The 19,164-nt window shown below is 43.6% G+C and overlaps 1 non-coding gene across 1 annotated transcript; it reads left to right on the plus strand.

The window, feature by feature from the left end:
* The first annotated feature begins 18,796 nt into the window (after positions 1 to 18,796).
* On the plus strand, positions 18,797 to 18,903 carry LOC131179682 (small nucleolar RNA R71). Its single transcript, XR_009148569.1, has one exon. It is a non-coding gene; the product is annotated as a small nucleolar RNA R71 (small nucleolar RNA).
* Positions 18,904 to 19,164: the final 261 nt, after the last annotated feature.

Below are 19,164 nucleotides of genomic sequence, written 5' to 3' on the forward strand. Positions count from 1 at the left end.
GAAATTAAAATCAACTTAGATCAAGGAACCAGAGGTTGATAACAGGAAATTTAAATTGCAGGAAAATTAAAATCAACTTAGATCAAGGAACCAGAGGTTGATGATAGGAAATGTAAATTGCAGGAAATTAAAATCAACTTAGATCAAGGAACCAGAGGTTGATAACAGGAAATGTAAATTGCTGGAAATTAAAAATCAACTTAGATCAAGGAACCAGAGGTTGACAACAGAAAATTTAAATTGCAGGAAATTAAAATCAACTTAGATCAAGGAACCAGAGGTTGACAACAGGAAATTTAAATTGCAGGAAATTAAAATCAACTTACAAAGCAAGTCTATCCCTGACACATGAAGTTCTTCCCTGATGAAGCGTACTTAACAAGATACCGAAGGCCGATGATTAATGGAGGAGGAGTTGCAAGACTTGACCTATGACCCCATTCCTTCGGATGCCCCTTTTCCGTTCCCGACCTCTTTCTTACTTTACGAAAAGTTCCCTTGCGGGCTTTCACTTTCCTTTTCATCCATTTTACTAGATGCGCCCTTCTGGGTTTTCACCTCTAGTTTTTTTTTTTTTTTTTTTTTTTTGCCCGCTCTTTTAAGGATGCCCTTTCGGGTTTTCACCTTCTTTCACACATTTTACTAGGAGCGCCCTTTCGAGTTTTCACTCCTACCCTTCTTTTTTGGTCATTCCCTGCAAATCTCATAGTAAAGTACGTAAGGTTATCAATTGTCAAATCTTAATCTTATGGCAAAATTTTAACTAATCAATAGCGCATTAAACAAAGAGAAAGGATAGTATTAAAAGGTGAGTAAACAGGAAAATAAAAGCAGAGGGAATAACGTATAACTTTATTATGGTTTTAGGAAAAGCAAGGATAGACTTCCAAAGAAAAAAGGGTACAAGGATAGATCTCACATATCCCTTATGGTTGGTTTTGAATTCTTTTAACTGCCATTATTTCAAGTTCTCTGAAGCCTCATGCCGTGACAATTTCCTCTCCATCCTCAGTTTCATGCCCCCCCTTCCTTATTTCTCCATTTTGGTTCTTGGGAGCCCTTTCGGGTTTTCACCCCAAGCCTTTCCCCCCTCTTTTTTTTTTTTTTTTTTTTTTTTTTTTTTTTTAGGCCGCCCTTTGGGGTTTTCATCCCTCACTTTTTATGCATAGTATCTTTTAACAGTGTCGGCGTTCACAGGTCTTGGAAATTCTTCACCGTCCATGTAGGTCAAGATCAAGGATCCTCCAGAGAATGCCTTTTTAACCACATAGGGTCCCTCATAGGTCGGTGACCATTTGCTCCGGGGATCATTTTGATTTGGAAGCACTTTCTTCAGAACTAGGTCCCCAGGTTGGAATTCGCGTGGGCGTACGTTCTTATCAAACGCCCTAGCCATTCTCTTTTGGTATAATTGCCCATGACATGTTGCTGTTAATCTTTTCTCATCCAGCAGGTTTAACTGATCCAACCTTGACTGGATCCATTCTGATTCATCAATCCCTGATTCCTTTAGAATCCTTAAGGAAGGAATTTCAAATTCAATAGGTAATACTGCTTCTATCCCGTAGACCATTGAGTATAGAGTTGCCCCAGTTGAGGTTCTTACGGAAGTCCGGTATGCGTGAAGAGCGTAGGGAAGCATATCGTGCCAATCCCTATATGTGACTGTCATTTTCCGGATTATCCTCTTGAGATTTTTGTTTGCAGCTTCCACCGCTCTATTCATCTGGGGACGGTATGGGGAGGAATTGAGATGTCGGATTTTGTATTGATCACACAATTTCTGAATCCTTGGACCATTCAGATTTTTAGCGTTATCAGTGACAATTTCATTCGGGAGACCATGCCGGCAGATGATGTTGTTCTTAAGGAATTTAAGAAACGTGTTCTGCGTAATATGGGCGTATGACGCTGCTTCGACCCATTTGGAGAAATAGTCGATGGCTACTAGGATAAATCTGTGCCCATTAGATGCTTTGGGGTTGATGGGACCAATCACATCGATGCCCCACATTGCGAAAGGCCACGGTGAGACGAGGTTGAACAGCTTATGAGGTGGCACATTTATCGGATCGGCATAGATCTGACACTTATGGCACTTCCGGAAATACTCGACGCAATCCTTTTCCATTGTGGTCCAAAAATACCCACGTCGCATGATTTGCTTAGCCATCATGTGCCCATTGGCATGGGTTGCACAATTTCCCTCATGAGTCTCAAAAAGGATTTTCTTCGCCTCTTTTGCATCCACACATCTCAACAGTTCACCGTTGGACCCTCTCTTGTATAGGGTTTCACCACTGGGGAAGTATCCCAATGCTAATCTCCGAAGCATCCTCTTTTCGTTTCGGTTTGCCCCTGAGGGGAATTCTTTGGTTCTGCAGTAGACCAGGATGTCATGATACCAAGGTTTACCGTCGGGTTCTTCCTCAATCATGAAGCAATATGCTGTCTCACTTCTTGCTTTAATCTTCAATGTCTGAATCATCTGACCCTCTTCAATTTGAGCCATAACGGCTAGAGTAGCTAAGGCATCAGCAAATTGATTCTTGTCCCTACTAAGGTGAGTGAAAGAGATTTCTTCGAATTTCTTGATTAACTCCAATAAGTACTTCTGATACGGGATTAGCTTGGGATCCTTGGTTTGCCATTCTCCCTTGACTTGATAAATAATCAGGGCTGAGTCTCCATATACCTCCAGCTTCCTGATTTTCATTTCGATGGCAGCCTGTAGACCTATCACACAAGCTTCGTATTCCGCGCCGTTGTTGGTGCAGTCAAATCTCAACTTAACGGCTATCGGAAAGTGTTTTCCATCCGGGGATATTAATACAGCTCCAATTCCACTACCGGACAAATTGACAGCTCCGTCGAAATACATTTCCCATACATCGGCTGGCCCCTCTTCTTCGCAGTCCACTTCATTAATATGCTCATCAGGGAACTCAAAATCCAGAGCTTCATAATCTTGGATAGGATTTTCTGCTAGGAGGTCAGCGATCACGCTACCTTTCATCGCTTTCTGGGTCATATAGACTATGTCATATTGGGAGAGTATAACCTGCCACTTGGCTATCCTACCTGGCACGAATGGGCTTTCGAATACATATTTGATAGGATCCATCCTGGAGATGAGCCATGTCTTGTGATTCAACATGTAGTGCTTGAGGCGATTATTTGTCGGGCTAACTTGTGACAAGTCTTTTCTAAAAAAGAGTACCTTGACTCACAATCATTGAACTTCTTGCTCAGGTAATAAATGGCCCTCTCTTTTCGGCCGGTATCATCATGTTGTCCCAAAACATATCCCATCGAATTCTGTTGGACTGCCATGTACAGGATAAGAGGCCTCCCTGCCACGGGGGAAACCAACACTGGTGGGTTTGACAAATACTGCTTGATTGTCTCGAAAGCCTTTTGACAAACTGAATCCCATTGGATGGAATTATTCTTCCGGAGTAGTCTGAAAATAGGCTCAGCTTTGGCAGTGAGATTAGAAACAAATCTCGAAATGTAGTTTAACTTTCCCAGAAAACTGCGCACGTCCCTTTCTGTTTTTGGGGATGGCATTTCTTGAATAGCTCGAACCTTGTCTGGATCAACCTCTATTCCCCTCTCGCTTACTATGAATCCCAATAACTTTCCCGATCTAGCTCCGAATATGCATTTGGCAGGGTTCAGTTTCAGCTAGTATTTCCTGAGCCTTTCGAATACCCTCCTTATCACCTGTACATGGCTTTCTTTTCCTCTGGATTTAATGATCATATCATCTACATACACTTCCACCTCTTTATGCATCATATCGTGGAATAATGTGACCATTGCACGCTGGTAGGTAGCACCAGCATTCTTCAACCAGAAAGGCATGACCCGATAGCAGAATACTCCCCATTGAGTGATGAAAGCAGTTTTATCCTTGTCTTCCTCGTCCATCGGGATCTGATTGTACCCTGATGCCCCATCAATACACGAACACCTACCCAATCCTGCAGCATTGTCAACTAACACATCAATGTGAGGGAGAGGGAAATCGTCTTTCAAGCTCACTTTATTGAGATCCACATGTCGGCCTTTTGAACTCTCCCGTCCTTCTTCATTACCGGGACCACATTAGCTATCCATTGGGGATATTTGACCACTTCCAGGAACCCAGCGTCATACTGTTTCTTGACTTCATCCCGAACTTTGAGCAGTGTGTCGAGATTCATTCTCCTTAACTTCTGCTTTACCGGGACTGTCCCTGGAATTAGGGGAATTTTGTGCGTCACTATCTGGGGGTTCAAACCAACCATATCATCATAGCTCCAGGAAAATACGTCGAGGAATTCTTTAAGCAGACTGATCATATCTCCCAATTCTTCACTCTCCACTACCTTAAGTTCCCTTTTTACTTCTTCCGTGCCTAAGTTTACGGTGCGCGTTTCGTCTCCACAAGGCACGAGGGAGGGCTCATCCTTTTCACTGTCTTCTTGTGTAGGGTCTTCCTCAGAATCATTTGAAGTAATGGCAGTTATGGGGATTTCAAAATTAACCAGAGGAATTTCTGAGTCTATTGGATTATTAGGTGTTAATTGATGAATGGTCCTGAATGAATAAAAAAATGTATTATAAGGATGGAATTCAAAAGGAAAGAAAGAGAAGATTGGATTTTAAAATGCGCTATCAATCCATTAATATTTATGCCATAAGAAAAGGTCCATTTACAGTATTACACTTGTCACCATGGACAAAATGATCAAGTGTAGATAACCAAAGGTACTTTACTCGAAATTGAGTACAGGGATGTCCTCTGTTGTCCAGTTGTTCAGCTCTTGCCCCTCAGTCATTGGCGAGACTAGGGCCTCATACAAGGAATCCGGTTGGATGACATCAATGGATGGTTCATCAGGTGATTCTTCTGTATTTGCCGGATGTTGAATGACTGGCTTAGTGAAGATCTCCGTGATTCTCGGGACTACCCTTCCTTTGCCCATTTTCTGATCGAACCTCTGATCCCGAAGTATTTTCCTCATCCAGAATCTCCCATCCCTAAGGGCATCTTCCTCATAACCCAAACCGCAGCGGCCCACCTTCTGAATAGCCGGTATGGGTTCCACGATTCCCTGTAATGTAGCGCCCAAGCCTTTGCCCTCTTCGTATCCTCCCCTTGTCATTATTTTGGCTACCATAGCCATAGCCCCTCCATTGCCTGAGATGGTTTCTTGTAACTCGAGGCCTTGGAAGGAGCTTTCCAATGACTCCTCAGCTGCCTCCACATAGGGAAGTGATTGCGGCTTGGTGACTAGCAAGGCCTCCTCTCCTTTTACTGTGACGATTTTGCCATCCATGATGTATTTTATTCTCTGGTGCAGAGTTGAGGGAACGGCATTTGCAGAATGGATCCAAGGCCTCCCCAACAACATAGTGTAGGCCGGCTCTATATTCATCACCTGGAATGTGACGCTGAAAGTGCATGCGCCAATCTGAAGTGGCAAGTCAATATCTCCCAACACTTCTCTCCTGGTACCGTCAAAGGCTCTTACCACCATAGCACTTTGACGTATGTCTGATTGGTCAACTGGCAATCTAGCCAAGGTAGCACTGGGGAGTACATTGAGTGCTGATCCGTTATCAATAAGTACCTTGGCTACTATACAACCCTTACACTTCACTGTTACATGCAGAGCTTTAGTGTGCCTTAAACCCGCAGGGTCTATCTCGTCCTCCGAGAAAGTAACAAAACTGGATGCCTGGATTTGTCCCACTATCTTTTCAAACTGCCCCGGTGTGATGTCGGGGCTCACAAAGGCCTGATCCAGGATTCTCTGCAAGGCTTGTCGGTGCATTTCCGAACTCAAGATCAGTGATAACAGCGAAATTCGGGCAGGCGTCTTTTTCAACTACTCCACCACATCATACTTGCTCTGTTTCATTATTTGGAGCAGCAACTCCTCCTCTTCTTTATGCTCAGCAGGCTCTACTTCCTCTGTCTTCTCCACCTCCTCTTCAGCATTCTTCCATGACTCTCCCATCTTTACTTTCCCTTTTCTCTTCTCTTTTTCGTCTTTCCCGTAGCACCTCCCACTTCGAGTTATGAACTCGACCTCTTGCTCAAGGGAGAAGGGTTTTGTGGCAGCGACGGGTTGGGGATCAACTTGGGGAGTAGCACTGGTAGCAGGTCCGGCATAAGTCATTTTAAGATGTTCATGCGGGGTAAAGCATGGTTTTGGTGGTGCTGGAGGTGAGGCCATATTAGGAGCTGATGTACTGCTTGATGCTCCTTGGGTGAAGACTTGGAAATTATAGTTCCAAGGTATGGCGTGGGTGTTGGTAACAGGGAGCTGAGGAGGAGTTCGGATAACAGTTACTGGTGGTGAGGCTACTGGTGGAGAGAAGGTGATTCTGGGTTTGGAGGTAGAAGCATTCTGATTGTATCTAGTCGTGTTTACTCCCACTTCTGTCTTTGACCTTGTCTGGTATCTCAGAACTTTGAGAGATAACAAGTTCCGAACCTCTTTCCTGAATCCCTCACGATCCATGACTCATGATCATTGCCGCCTCCATGATAAGGACACCCCGTACATTCTTCTACTCTCGTTACCTGAGGGCAAAGGTAGCCTTCCCTCATTGCCACAGCAAAAATTTCTTTAAAGTAAGGAACCAGCTTTTCTACTTCCGGTGTTGATCCTTCTCTATCAGACTCTATCATATTTACACCACCGCCCGCATTATGGTTAGGCAGTGGGTTTGAGGTAACATTGGGGAGGGAACCATTTCCCTCGATTTTCAGCCACCCGTTTCGGATTAAAGCGTGCACTCTCCCCCTGAGTGCACCGTAGTTGTCAGTTGAATGCCCTTGTGCCCCTCCATGGTACTCACAACGGGCAGTGGCATCATACCACCTGGGATACGGCGGCTGGATCGGGTCTAAGGGGACTGGTACAATTTGGTTTATACCGACAAGGTATCGGTATATTTCACTGAGAGGGAGGGGAAGAGGTGGATCAGGGTTCCTTGGAGGTCTTGGGTTATTTTGTGGTGGTCTTGGTTGAGCAAGAGGAGGAGGTGGTCTCGGTTGGTAATTTGTAGGTGGGGGATATTGTGGGCGTGGGTGTGGATAGTTAGGGAAAGGAGGTGGAATGTTTGCGACTGTTTGGCCATGAGAGGAAGGATATGGCCGGTAGTTATTTTGGGGAAATGGGGAGTAATTATTCTGACGGGTGACGGAATGCACATCACCCTCCTTCTTCTTGCCAAAGCTGGCAGTCTTTTTCGCAGGGTTCTCAGCCAACTCCTGCAACCGTCCCATTCTTAGATTGGCCTCTATTCTTTCACCAGCCTGTATGATGTCAGAGAAGCTGTTGGAAGTGTTCCCAATCATCAAGTTGAAGTAAGGGGCCTTCAAAGTTTCAATGAACAGAGAGCATAGCTCATTGTCGGTCACCGGGGGATGCACTTCTGCCGTCTTTTCTCTCCATCTCTGGGCATATTCCTTGAAGCTTTCTCTGTCTTTCTGTACCAGGTTCTGGAGGTCCCTCCTTGTGGGGGCCACATCGCAGTTAAATTTGTACTGCTTTAAGAAGGCATCAGCTAAATCCTTCCAGGAGCGCAGTTTGTTCCTGTCCAACTGAATACACCACCTCAAAGCTGCCCCTGAGAGGCTCTCATGAAAGAAGTGGACCAGCAGTCTATCGTCCTCTGTCAGAGCAGACATCTTGGCGATATAGGTGGCCAAGTGAATATGAGGATCTGAATTCCCTGTGTACTTGTCGAAATCAGGGACATTGAACTTGGGAGGCACCACCACATCGGGAACCAATCTAAGCGATGCCACGTCGACTGAACCATACATATTTAGCCCTTCAATTGCTCTCAATCTCTCCTCTAGAGCAGATAGTTTCTCACTTTCTTTTGACTTATTTTCTCCTCCCACTGCGTGGAATACTCCCCCAGTTGGGAGATGAGGGGTGAAGTGAATGGGAGGGATTATATTTGAAGGGTATGGGTCGGTGTTTGGAACGGTTGGGTAATGAGAGTAAGGTAGGTCATTATTTGTGGTAACCGGATTGACAGTGATTGTCGGGTCCGGGATGGGAGACTGAAAGGTAAAAGAAGTTGAAGCTTGGTGAGGATCATTTGTTGGAGGTGGTGGAGGAGGTAACGGTAGGCTAGGCTCTGCTGTGGGTTTATTCTGGGACATTTCCCTCATTAGTCTCATAAGTTCTGAGACCTGATCTTTCCATTCGGAAACTTGCCCCTGTAGGTTCTGTACTTGTTCCTGATCTTCCATTATCTTCTTTGTCCGAGATCTTGTTAAGTACACTCGCTTGGGTTGAACCGTGTGCTTGGTCAGACTTGCCTTGTTTGAAGCAATATTGATTTCCTGTAAGGGGGAAAAAGGTTTTTAATGAATTTTGAATTTTGTAAAAACTAAAAGTCCTTGTTCGGACGAAGGATACAGTGGCGTTTGGGAGCCAGAATGAAATCTGCGAAAAGATAATTGCATCAATTTTATCATGGCATCGTTCAATAGTCTGACTGTGGATGACGGGATTGAATGCGCATTTATGATACCAGTCCATATAGCGCACTCAATTTTTCACATAACCCTAGCGAGGGAGTTCCTACGGGAGTCATATTATTCATTCACAAATTTGCTAAACAATGGTCCAAAAATCATTTCATTAACCGAATAATTTGTACACCGTACTCTTTACATTGGCCTAGGCTCTGGAAGGTTCTTTATAATGAGATGACATTTTCTGAGATACTTATATAACCTTTCTTCTTGTTTGGCAGGGTCGAATGCTTTCAGAGTGTACTCGGATTCAGGTAATAATTCTTGTTTTCCCTGTGCTATCGTTATTTCCAGCTGGTCAACATTCTCTTTCAGTCCTTGATAGAGAGCAGCTTGTTTTTCTTTCCCTTTCCTTTCCTTAGCACACTCTTTCAAGATATCGTTGATGAGTAGTGCCTGTTCTTTTAATTCGAGCTTCTTCTTTTTGTTTTCCTGTTTATACTCTTCAATGAGCACCTCTTGGTATTTCATCTTTTCCTGAAGCTTACTATTCTGCACTTTCACTTCTTTTACCTCAGCTTGGAGAGAGTCTTTTTCCTTTTCCCACTGTTCCTCTTGCTCTTCGAACCCCATCCTTTTGGCCCTTGCCTCTTCCTTGAGCCTTCTCAATTTTCTTTTAAATTTCTGCTGTTGGTCCTCCAACTGTTTTATTTGTTCTTGCAGTTGTGAGTTCTCGGTGTTTGCTTTTTGTAGTGAGTCGAGCAGACGATTATCAGCTTCTTCTAATAGGACGTTTTGGCGAGGGTTGCTGTCCTTGAATTCTGTAGTTGAATGTTCTCGGTCCCTGTCAGCTCTCCATTTAAGATAATCGCCCGAGGCACTTGGGCCTTTAGGCGATCTCTCCATCAGAGTAATGTTTTCCCAAGACTTGCGAGCCAGTTTCAATCCTTCCTCTTCTTTGAGCTCATGGTAGAAGTGACCTTGGTGGTATTCTTCAATGTTGATCATGGACTGCGTTGAGCCAAACTGCCTCATTACCAATGCCGGAGTGTAACTTGTATATCCGGTTACTCCGATTAGGGATACCGACCGATTACCTCCCGTACCGATCAAAACGGGTTGGCCTGACGTCCACAGCTTCCTCCAACAGTATTCATGGCTATTGAAACTCAAAATCCGTTCCCGCCACTGCTGTTCATTCTTCGGACTGATTACTAACCGGGTCATCTTCTCGATGGGAGGCTGGTCAAGGTACCAGGTCAATCCTTTGGTCTCCACAGGACACATGTGGCTGATAATCCAGAGGTATAACAATTGAGAACAACACTTGATGGACCCTTTACCCTGTTGTCTGCAGTAGGTAAGGGTTAATAAGGTCTCCGCAAGAATTGCCGGTATCGGATTGACCTCCTGCCTTTCTACCGCCCAGAATACTTCCACCGTGCTGCAGGTTATGATTCCTAATGGTCCCGGGAACAAAATCAGGCCATAGATTCCCAATGCGAGTGCTCAAGCTTGATCCCACTGTTTCTCTTGGAGGAATTGATCTAACCGCTTCTCGAGGTAGGTCCAATACCATCCATGCGTGTTTCCTTTGACCGTTTCTTTTGACTTTGCCTCCTCCGAAGGAATACCCAACAAATGTGTTAATCGTTTCCAGGTCTGCCTTTGCTCAAGGTGTAGGTAGATCCGATTCTGTGTTGAGTAAGGAATCTCTAGTAATGCCTGATATTCTTCCATAGTGGGAACTGTATCAATGTCATTGAAAGAGAATACCCGTACTTAGGATTCCAAAGCGATGAGATGGCCTTTAATGCCGGGATTTGGACCTTGACTCGCATTAGGGTTGCAATTTTCCCGTATTTCCTTTCAAATCGTGCCTTGACCTGATCGGGAAACGACCTCCATCCATTAGACAGACCCTCGAGGCTATTCATTCTGACCTCAATTTTATTCAGATCCCATGAGGGTAGTAAGCTAGCATGTGCCTTGGAAACATTATTTTGCGAGGGCACTGGAGTATGAGTTGACTTGGACCGAAGTTTAGCATTCTGAACTTCTTCTGCCGACTGACTCGAGGATGCCATGATAAAAATGATGCCTTATCCTTTTCACAGACTCTTGGTTTGATGATGCCTGCGGAAAAACTCATTAGCAAGATAAATTTGGGTAATTTTGAATTATACTGTTGGCAGGGTGACACATACACATTTATCAAAGTAGGAAAATGTGTAGGTGTTTCAGTAGAATTCAAGATTACCCTCACAAAAACGAACAAAAGGAAATTAAAGCAGAACAGGGTAAGAGTAAGTATGCCCCTTTTTGTCCTAACATAGGGAGACTCCTGATACCGGATGAGTGCTACCTAATTGGATAGTTCTATCTTATAAGGTAGCTTACTACGGCTTTCAGCTATTGTGATAGTTTTAGCTCAATGTCTAATTTTCTAAAAGCCACAGGTTCCCAAATTGCCCCTACTGTAACAGTAGAGCCCCATTCTATAACCATGATATTATCGAGAAAATTCCACGAGTATCATAGTGGATAGAACGAGTTTCAATCTGAGCAGAAGCCTTCACGGATACTAACGGGGTAAAACCCACGGGTACCGCTACATGACCCCCTCCTATTTTCCTAAAAGGGTAAGAAAGCCTGGGTATAGGACCGAAGTGTGTGAGGACATCGTGTGAGTGTTCAGTGTGTGAAGGGACACCTTTACCTCTTCCTAATTTAGGGGGATTTTATTCTTTCCATTTTCCTTTTTCCTTTTTTTTTTCGAAACGAAGAGCACTGTAGGAGGATAAAATAAGCAAAACAAGCAAAACAAGAGGAACAGTTAGTAGGAATAAACAAAAATTAACATGTAAACTATCGCCGGGTGAGCCCACCTAACTATAATTTGATTGGAAAATTAAATCTACTTTTTAGACCTCTAGACCGGGGTTAAATTCGGATATCAATATCCCCAGCGGAGTCGACAAGCTGTCGCAAGGGATTTTGCGGTCGCCTGAACGAACCCTCACCGAAGTGGGAAAGAGTGAGGAGTCGCCACCTTAGTTTTGAGGGAAACTAAAGAAAATCATTTGTGAAGATAAATTAAAATAAAACCACTTCAAAACAAAGATTCTAGGTTCGGGGTCTGTAAACGGGTGGGGAAGGTGTTAGGCACCCCACCTCGTCCCTTAATAAGGGTAAGTAGATTTAACTTTGTATTAGTTAGGAGGGCTTAAATGGACATGTTAATCCTTTTGACTAAAGGAACATTTGATTTTTCACTAAATTTGGATCACCCAGATACATAAGTAAATGAGACAACCTTAGTGAGTTACTGTTTGCGTGTTAATTCTATTTAAAAGAACTATTTTATTCAAATTTAATTTAAGAATTGGATAAGGACTCTTCTCCGAACTCTTTAATATTTATTAAAATTTTGAGTTGACATCAGATAAAAACTCTCCTCCGATCTCTTTTAAATCATTAAAAATTTTGAGTTGAGACCGGATAAGAACTCTCCTCCGATCTCTTTTAAATTAACAGGAACCTAAATGGAATCTTTCCGATCTCCCGAATTTTAATTTCAGCTACATGTCATAAGGTCCTAAAGCTAAGGATTTTGGCATTCTAAGGTGCTGGGGATAAGGCTTCTTTTAACTAATTGATATTTTGTGACTAAATAAGAGAAGCTGGACTAAATTTTGCCGACCTCCCCTAAGGTCACTTTACCAGTACCTATTAATGTCCGATCTATTCTGTTTCGTTTACTTTGGTTTTATTCCAGTTTATGGCATCTTGCCGAATTGCCGTTTACGTCAGCCTAATAGTTTAGCTATTTTCCTGACGTGTTATTCAGGCTCTCTCTCTTAAAAGAGACCCTTAAGTTGCAGTTACCTACGTTTTACCCAACCACTTACACGCTACTAGGAGCTAGAAAACTTGCATTCAGAAATGACGAAGATTAATAAAATGATGGACTGATCACTAAAGAGATAACTCGAGAGTAACATTCTTTGGGGTTCTTTTGCACAAAATGAACTTGGAGAAAATCGCATACGTAAGAAGAACAAAGAAAGTGCGAAAAGTAAACGTAAACACTTAATAAAACAGCAATATGAGCTCTTACCTGTAAGGAGCCAAATCTATTGAAATGACTACGGGGTGACAAATAGTGATAAGACAGCGGACTGATTAGCCTGAGGGCTGATGTTTGTCGTGAACTGAAGGGTGCTTAGCTAAAATGCAATCAGATTAAGATAAAAACCGAGTGGAATGAAGTTGAGCTTGGACAATGGGAATGAAAACAGAGATGATAAAGGGCTGAAAGTGAGAGTGTGATAAGATAATGAACAAACTGAAAATGTAGAGTTCTAGTATTCAGAATCCTTTTCAAGAAAACACTTCAGAAAACTAGTTTCAGAAGTCTTTCTAATCAACACTTCTAAGTAGCAGAGTAACAAACTGAATGAAGTTTCAGAGTTCTTCCGCTATAATAACTACCTCTCCTTTTTTGCCCGCCCCTTGAATAGTTTTTCATGCAGGTATTTATAGGAATCGGGTGCTCCCTATGAAGGGTCAGGATTTATTTTGAGGGAAATGGAGGGTCAAGATTTCGAAGGACATGATCGTATGTTCAGGAATTAAAGAGAATCAAAATGAATGGCTGTGATCACTCTTCAGAATATTTGTCCTTTTCTTCTTTCAATCTGACGGTCCCAAATCTTCTTGTCCGGAACGATCTGAGCGCTAAGAGCGAAAGACGCTGGTATTGTCATCTTCTCTCTTGATCCAAGGGTTCCGGGTTTGTCCTTACCAGTGAGATCAACGGTGGGGATTGGGATGTATAGGACTGTCATGACATACCCTGGCACCTGTCAGCATTGCAGGCGATTCTTAGGCGTGCGGTGGAGATCTCGTCTGCAACGCTTTAACTACCTCGGCTCTGATTCTGACGACGGTATTTGGGATTTGTCTTATTCTCTTTGTCTTCCGATCCCTCCCCCTTCTCGATCTTCTTGACACGCTCCTATTGCGATCTCTCAAGCTGATCTCCCATCCTCCGATCTCTATTATTCCGATCCCTTAATCAGCCTTAGTCTGGTCAAAGCATTAATTTCCCCTCGATTCCCAAAGCGTCCGCTTCGTTTTCTGCTCAGTAATAAATGCCCGTTTTCCCCTATATATACCCCAGACGAAAGAGACTTCCCTTCATCCTATTTCCTCTCTTCCTTCTTACTTCCCAGTTCTAGCTGCTCCAGCGGAAGTTCCGGCTACAACTGTGGCTTTGATCCTTTTCCGATGGACTTCCTTACTCCTCGACTGAAAATTTACGACCCTGGTGATCGCATAACCTTGTATGATGATGGTGAGGGAACTGGATCAATTGACCGATCTGGATTGCGGACCTCGACTCTACCGATCTCGAGTCGCTCAACTGAGTTTATTCGGCTTCTCATCACATTGGGTGTTCCGACAGCGGCTTCCCTCCACATTGGGTGTTAAACGGCGTCTCGATTATCGGTTACACCCTTTGGATCAGTCATAATGTAGGCTTTGACATAAGCCTCTTTTAGATAGGATGTTCTGCTGGTCTTTAGAGATCGGCCTTTTGATGTAATCAGATCTCTAATGTATTTCGATCTTGAGATTGCCCAAATTATGTAATCTGACTTTTGGAAATGTATTCCGATCTCTTGAGATCGCCCAAATGATGTAATCCGACTTTTGGAAATGTATTCCGATCTCTTAAAAATAAAAATCTTATTTTGCCAACTATCACCTTATTGATTATTTTCCGATCTCTAATATATTTGTCTGATCTGGTTCCTAACAAAACGACTCTTAACTAATCCTTTATTCAAAATATTCAACTTAATATGCCGATCTCCAGTTAACCGATCTCTTTATGTAATTCGAAATGTTCGAGAAATGTGTCAGAACAGCTGGCAAGTCCCGTTAACCGATGCACTGCCTGGAACCCCGTGAGCATTAAATGCTCGGACGAGTATAAATAGGGGTGGGGGGTTAGCCATTTGCTCCTGTATGTCATTTCAGTCTCTTGCTCACAACTTCAAAGTTCTCTCGTTTTCTCAAGTTCTTCCGACGCCGATCAGACTCCGGTAAGGGCTTTGATCTTCTTTTTAGTTTAAATTCTTTATTTCCTTTGAAAATGAGCGGCGCCAAAGGTCAGAGAGCGACGAGCCCTCCTTCCATTCAATTCTCGTGGTCGTCTGATGAAGAAGTGGTAGTCGGGCCAAGCGTTCAACAAGAACCTCCTAGGGTCTCCGTTCCAGCTCGGGGGCGAATCGGACCATCAAGGCACGTACCTTCTTCAGGGAGGGAGAATCTCCCTATGGACGAGCTGCCATCGATCTTGCAAGAATCCGATCTGCAATCATTTAGCCAGGAGTATAACATTCGTCCTGATTCGTACGAACTTATCCGGTGTCACGGCGATCACCGAGCCGATCACTTCTTTGAAGAGAATGACATGGTTATGGTATACGAGGAACAGTTAAAGGCCGGTCTTCGGTTCCCTCTGGATGACTTCTTCAAGGAGGTCCTAAAACTTCACCGAGTGTGCATTGCTCAAGTTCACCCTAACTCGTAGCGGATCTTAGTAGCCTTCCGAGGCCTATGCCGAGCTAAGGGAATCAGACCTACGGCTAAGGTGTTCGCCGAACTGCACAGGCTAACTCACCGAAAGGACGACGAGCACTGGTTCTTTCAGGCGAAGCCTCATTGCGGGCTCTTCACCGATCTGCCCTCCTCCCTTAAAAATTGGAAGAACCGCTTCTTTATTCTGAGGAGCAAAAATCCGACCTGCTTTGAGGACTTCCCCGTGGTGGTGGCACCAGGGGCCCTTGCTTCCGAAGCGCATTACCCTGAACCAGGAGGAAAGCTTAATAGTGATGGATCTGAAGAATCAGGTTGCCACTCAAAAGTATTCCTGTTTAGATGCCGTGACTGCCGAGCTGCACCATTGGACCATACAGCTGCTCACCGGCCAAGATTGTGAACTTCCGCTCTCTGACCTCGGCACTGGTATTTTCTACATCTCAGATCTCAGGACCTTAGCGATCTCACTGACCTCTTCTTTGTGCAGGTATGGCGGGTGATGAGGGTTCTAGGAAGCGGAAGAAAGAAAGAGAGATCTCCCGGAAAATAAAGGAGATGAAGCGTTCGGAAATCTTGGGGTGATGAGGGTTCTAGGAAGTCTTGGGGTCTTCCATCTGCCTTCGGGAGGATCGGGACAGGCTATCCCCGGACAGCCTTGACGATATCTTGACTCGATCCATGAGCCTGAACGTGGAGTGTCTGGTGAACCAGACCATAGTTCGGGAAAAGGCTCATCGTCTGGGCAAGGAGGCCGAGAAGAAGAATCAGGAAGTGACTTCCCTCCGATCCCAACTCGCATCCGCTCAGGATTACATATCTCAAGTTAAGGGGAGGGTGAAGTTCTATGAAGACAGGCTGGCCGAACAGAATCATGTTCTGGCTGAAAGGGATCGTGCTCTCGGGGAAGTCCAGGCGCTCCGGGCCAACGAAGCTTCTCAGGTCGCTCAACTTATCGAGGAGCTTAAGGCGAAAGACGAAGAAATGGTGACAGGGATAGCTGGTGCCTATGTGAATGCTCACAAGGACCTCTTGGCCGAACTCCAGAAGTGTTACCCAGAAGAGGACTTCTCTTGGATGGCCGACCTGGCTCCCGGGGGTGAGGGTGAGGATAGTGAAGAGGAGGGAGAGGATGAGCGAAATGTAGATCAGGCTGGGGGTGATCCCCCAGCCGAATAACTTGTACAAATTTTGCAATGAAATGAAATAGAATGCCTTTTTGTTCGATGAATGGTTGTGATCGGAAAATTTCTAAACACTTGATTGTCTGAGTATATTGAAACAACTGAAAACTATTATTATCCTAAGTGTGAGAGATCGGAAAATACAACATGCATGAGATTGCTAAACGGAACTTAATTGAAAATTTTGGCTTGAACATCTAAGATCGGGACCTTCATTAAACCGGATTAGAACCTTAGCTTGATTATTCCTAAACTTTTAAAAGAGAGGTCGACCATAAATATTGGCAGCAAGGTTCTAGTGTTAGTTCAATTTCGTCTGACGAGAGAGATCGGGAATGTAGTTGACTGGTCAGGATATTTGACAATGGACTTGAGAGATCGGTGAATGATTTGAGAGACCGATAAGGCTTTGACTGATATGAGGACTTAGCATTGACTCAACTTTCTGTGAAGAGAGATCGGAACCGTGGTTAGATGGCAAGGAGAGACTTAGTGCTAGGGATCGGTTTCGAAGTTTATTGATTCTGGGGATCGGCCAAAATATGGTGTCGACAGCCAGCATTGATTATACTATGATATTTAGAATTTGAGTCCAGAAATGGGTACTTTAGAGAGGATGGGAGAGGTTTAAGCTCTGCCCATTTGCATTTTCTTGGAGCTTACCTTCGGTTTATTCCTCCTTCAACTTCTCCATCTCAGAGGCCTTAGCTAAGGGTAGGGGTGGATGAGCTACTAACTGTTGTGAACAGGCTACTATTTCTATATTTTCATTATCCACTGTGTGGCTGTGCATAATACATGCTTCAAGAGGATCTTTAGGATGTGTCTCATGAAATTCCTTTTCAACATATTCGTCAATTGTGTCAACTTTGAAGCATTCATCAAGTTCAAATTTGTGTTTCATCGTGTCGAACAAGTTGAACTCTACTTCTTCTTCCACTACCTTAATGGTTAGTCGCCCATTTTTGACGTCTATATTAGCTCCGGTAGTTGCCAAGAATGGTCTTCCCAAGATGATAGGAATTTTAACATCTTCTTCCATCTCAAGGACAAAAAAGTCCACTGGAATGAAGAATTTGCCCACTTTGATCGGAATGTTCTCCAGTATTCCTACGGAATATTTAACAGATCGATCAGGCAACTGCAATGAGATTGTTATTGGTTTCAATTCCTCGATCTCCAGCTTCTTGCATATTGATAGAGGCATTAAACTAATGCTTGCTCCAAGATCGCAGATGGCCTTATCTATTTTCTTATCTCCAATGAGGCAAGGTATGGAGAAGCTTCCTGGATCTTTTAATTTTGGAGACAGTTTGTTTTGCAGTATGGCACTGCATTCCTTTGTTAGAGCTACTGTTCCATAGTCTTCTAGCTTTCTTTTCTTTGACAGAATTTCCTTAAGAAATTTGGCATAGGATGGCATCTGAGAAAGTGCTTCAGTGAAGGGAATGTTGATGTAAAGCTTCTGTAAAACTTTCAAAACTTCCCAAACAGCTTGCCCAATTTGGCTTTCTGAAATCTATGAGGAAAAGGTAGGGGAGGCTGGTATGGCTCTGGTAGTTTCTTTGCCTTCCTCGCTTCCTCTTCCTGATCTTTCTTAGCTTCTTTCTCCTTTTTCTCTGCTTGGTCTTTGGATTTTTCTATGGTTTTCTCTGTCGGTTCTACCTCTAGTTGTACTAGAGTTCTCCCACTCCTCAGTGTAACTGCCTTACAATGCTCGCTTGGGTTCATTTCTGGTTGGCTAGGCAGTTTGCCAGTAGCCTTACTTGAAGAGCTTGCTTGCTAAGCAATTTGATTCTTTAGCATCTTATTGTGAGTAGCAAGTTGGTCCACTCTGGAAGTTAACTGTTTAATCAATTTAGTTTGTTGTTGTTGAGCTGCTAGGAACCCTTCCATCATGGTTTCCATAGTCATTTTCGGTTCAGGTTGTTGAAGTTGGAGAAGTAGTGATGACTGTGCAAAGTTTTGACCTCTGTTCTGAAATCCAAGGCATGCTGGTGGCTTGTACCCTTGTTGCTTGTTTATTGGCTGGTTCTGCTGATTGGACCATGAGAAATTTGGGTGGTTCCTCCATCCAGGGTTGTAAGTATTTGAATATGGCTGCCTTGGGTTGAAGTTTCCTCCATTATTCACATAGTTCATCTGTTCTGAGGAAGGTTCATTGAAATTGCTGTATTCTGAACTCATGTATCCTCCTCCATAGCTGTCTTCAGGTTGATTGTTTGTACCAACTGCGTTGGCTTGCATCTTTTTGAGTTTCCTTATGAGCTAATCAAATTGAGCATTTATAATGCTTAGGGCATCTACTTCCAGTACCCCTGCAGTTTTTCTTGCATTTCCTCTTTCATTTGACCACTCATAATTATGGTATGCAACCCTTTCTAGAAGTTCAAGTGCTTGTGGCACTGTTTTCTCCATTAGATCACCTTCTGCAACTGAATCAACTGTGCTCCTTGTAAAGAGTAGTAATCCATTATAAAAATTCTGCACTAATAGCCAATCTTCTATGCCATGGTGTGGACATTCCCTCTGCAGGTCTTTATATCTTTCCCATGCGTCATAGAGTGATTCTCCTTCCTTTTGTCTGAAGGTGTTAAGCTCAAGCCTTAGTTTTGTAGTCTTTACAGGTGGAAAATACCTTGCTAGAAAAGCTTGAGAAAGGTTCTTCCAAGTGGTGAACGTTCCAGCCAGTTGAGAAAGTATCCACTTCCTTGCTCTGTCCCAAAGGGAGAATGGGAATGCTCTGTAACACCCTCACTATTTTATTTTGAAAATATTGTTGAATTTTCAAATAGGTGAATAGTGAATCACCTCAAAGGTAAATAAAATAGGGGAAACTCCGTTAGTTTCTCCGTTGAAAAATGATTGATATTA

The sequence above is a fragment of the Hevea brasiliensis genome, chromosome 4 (assembly GCF_030052815.1).
Source record: "Hevea brasiliensis isolate MT/VB/25A 57/8 chromosome 4, ASM3005281v1, whole genome shotgun sequence".
Classification (NCBI taxonomy): Eukaryota; Viridiplantae; Streptophyta; class Magnoliopsida; order Malpighiales; family Euphorbiaceae; genus Hevea; species Hevea brasiliensis.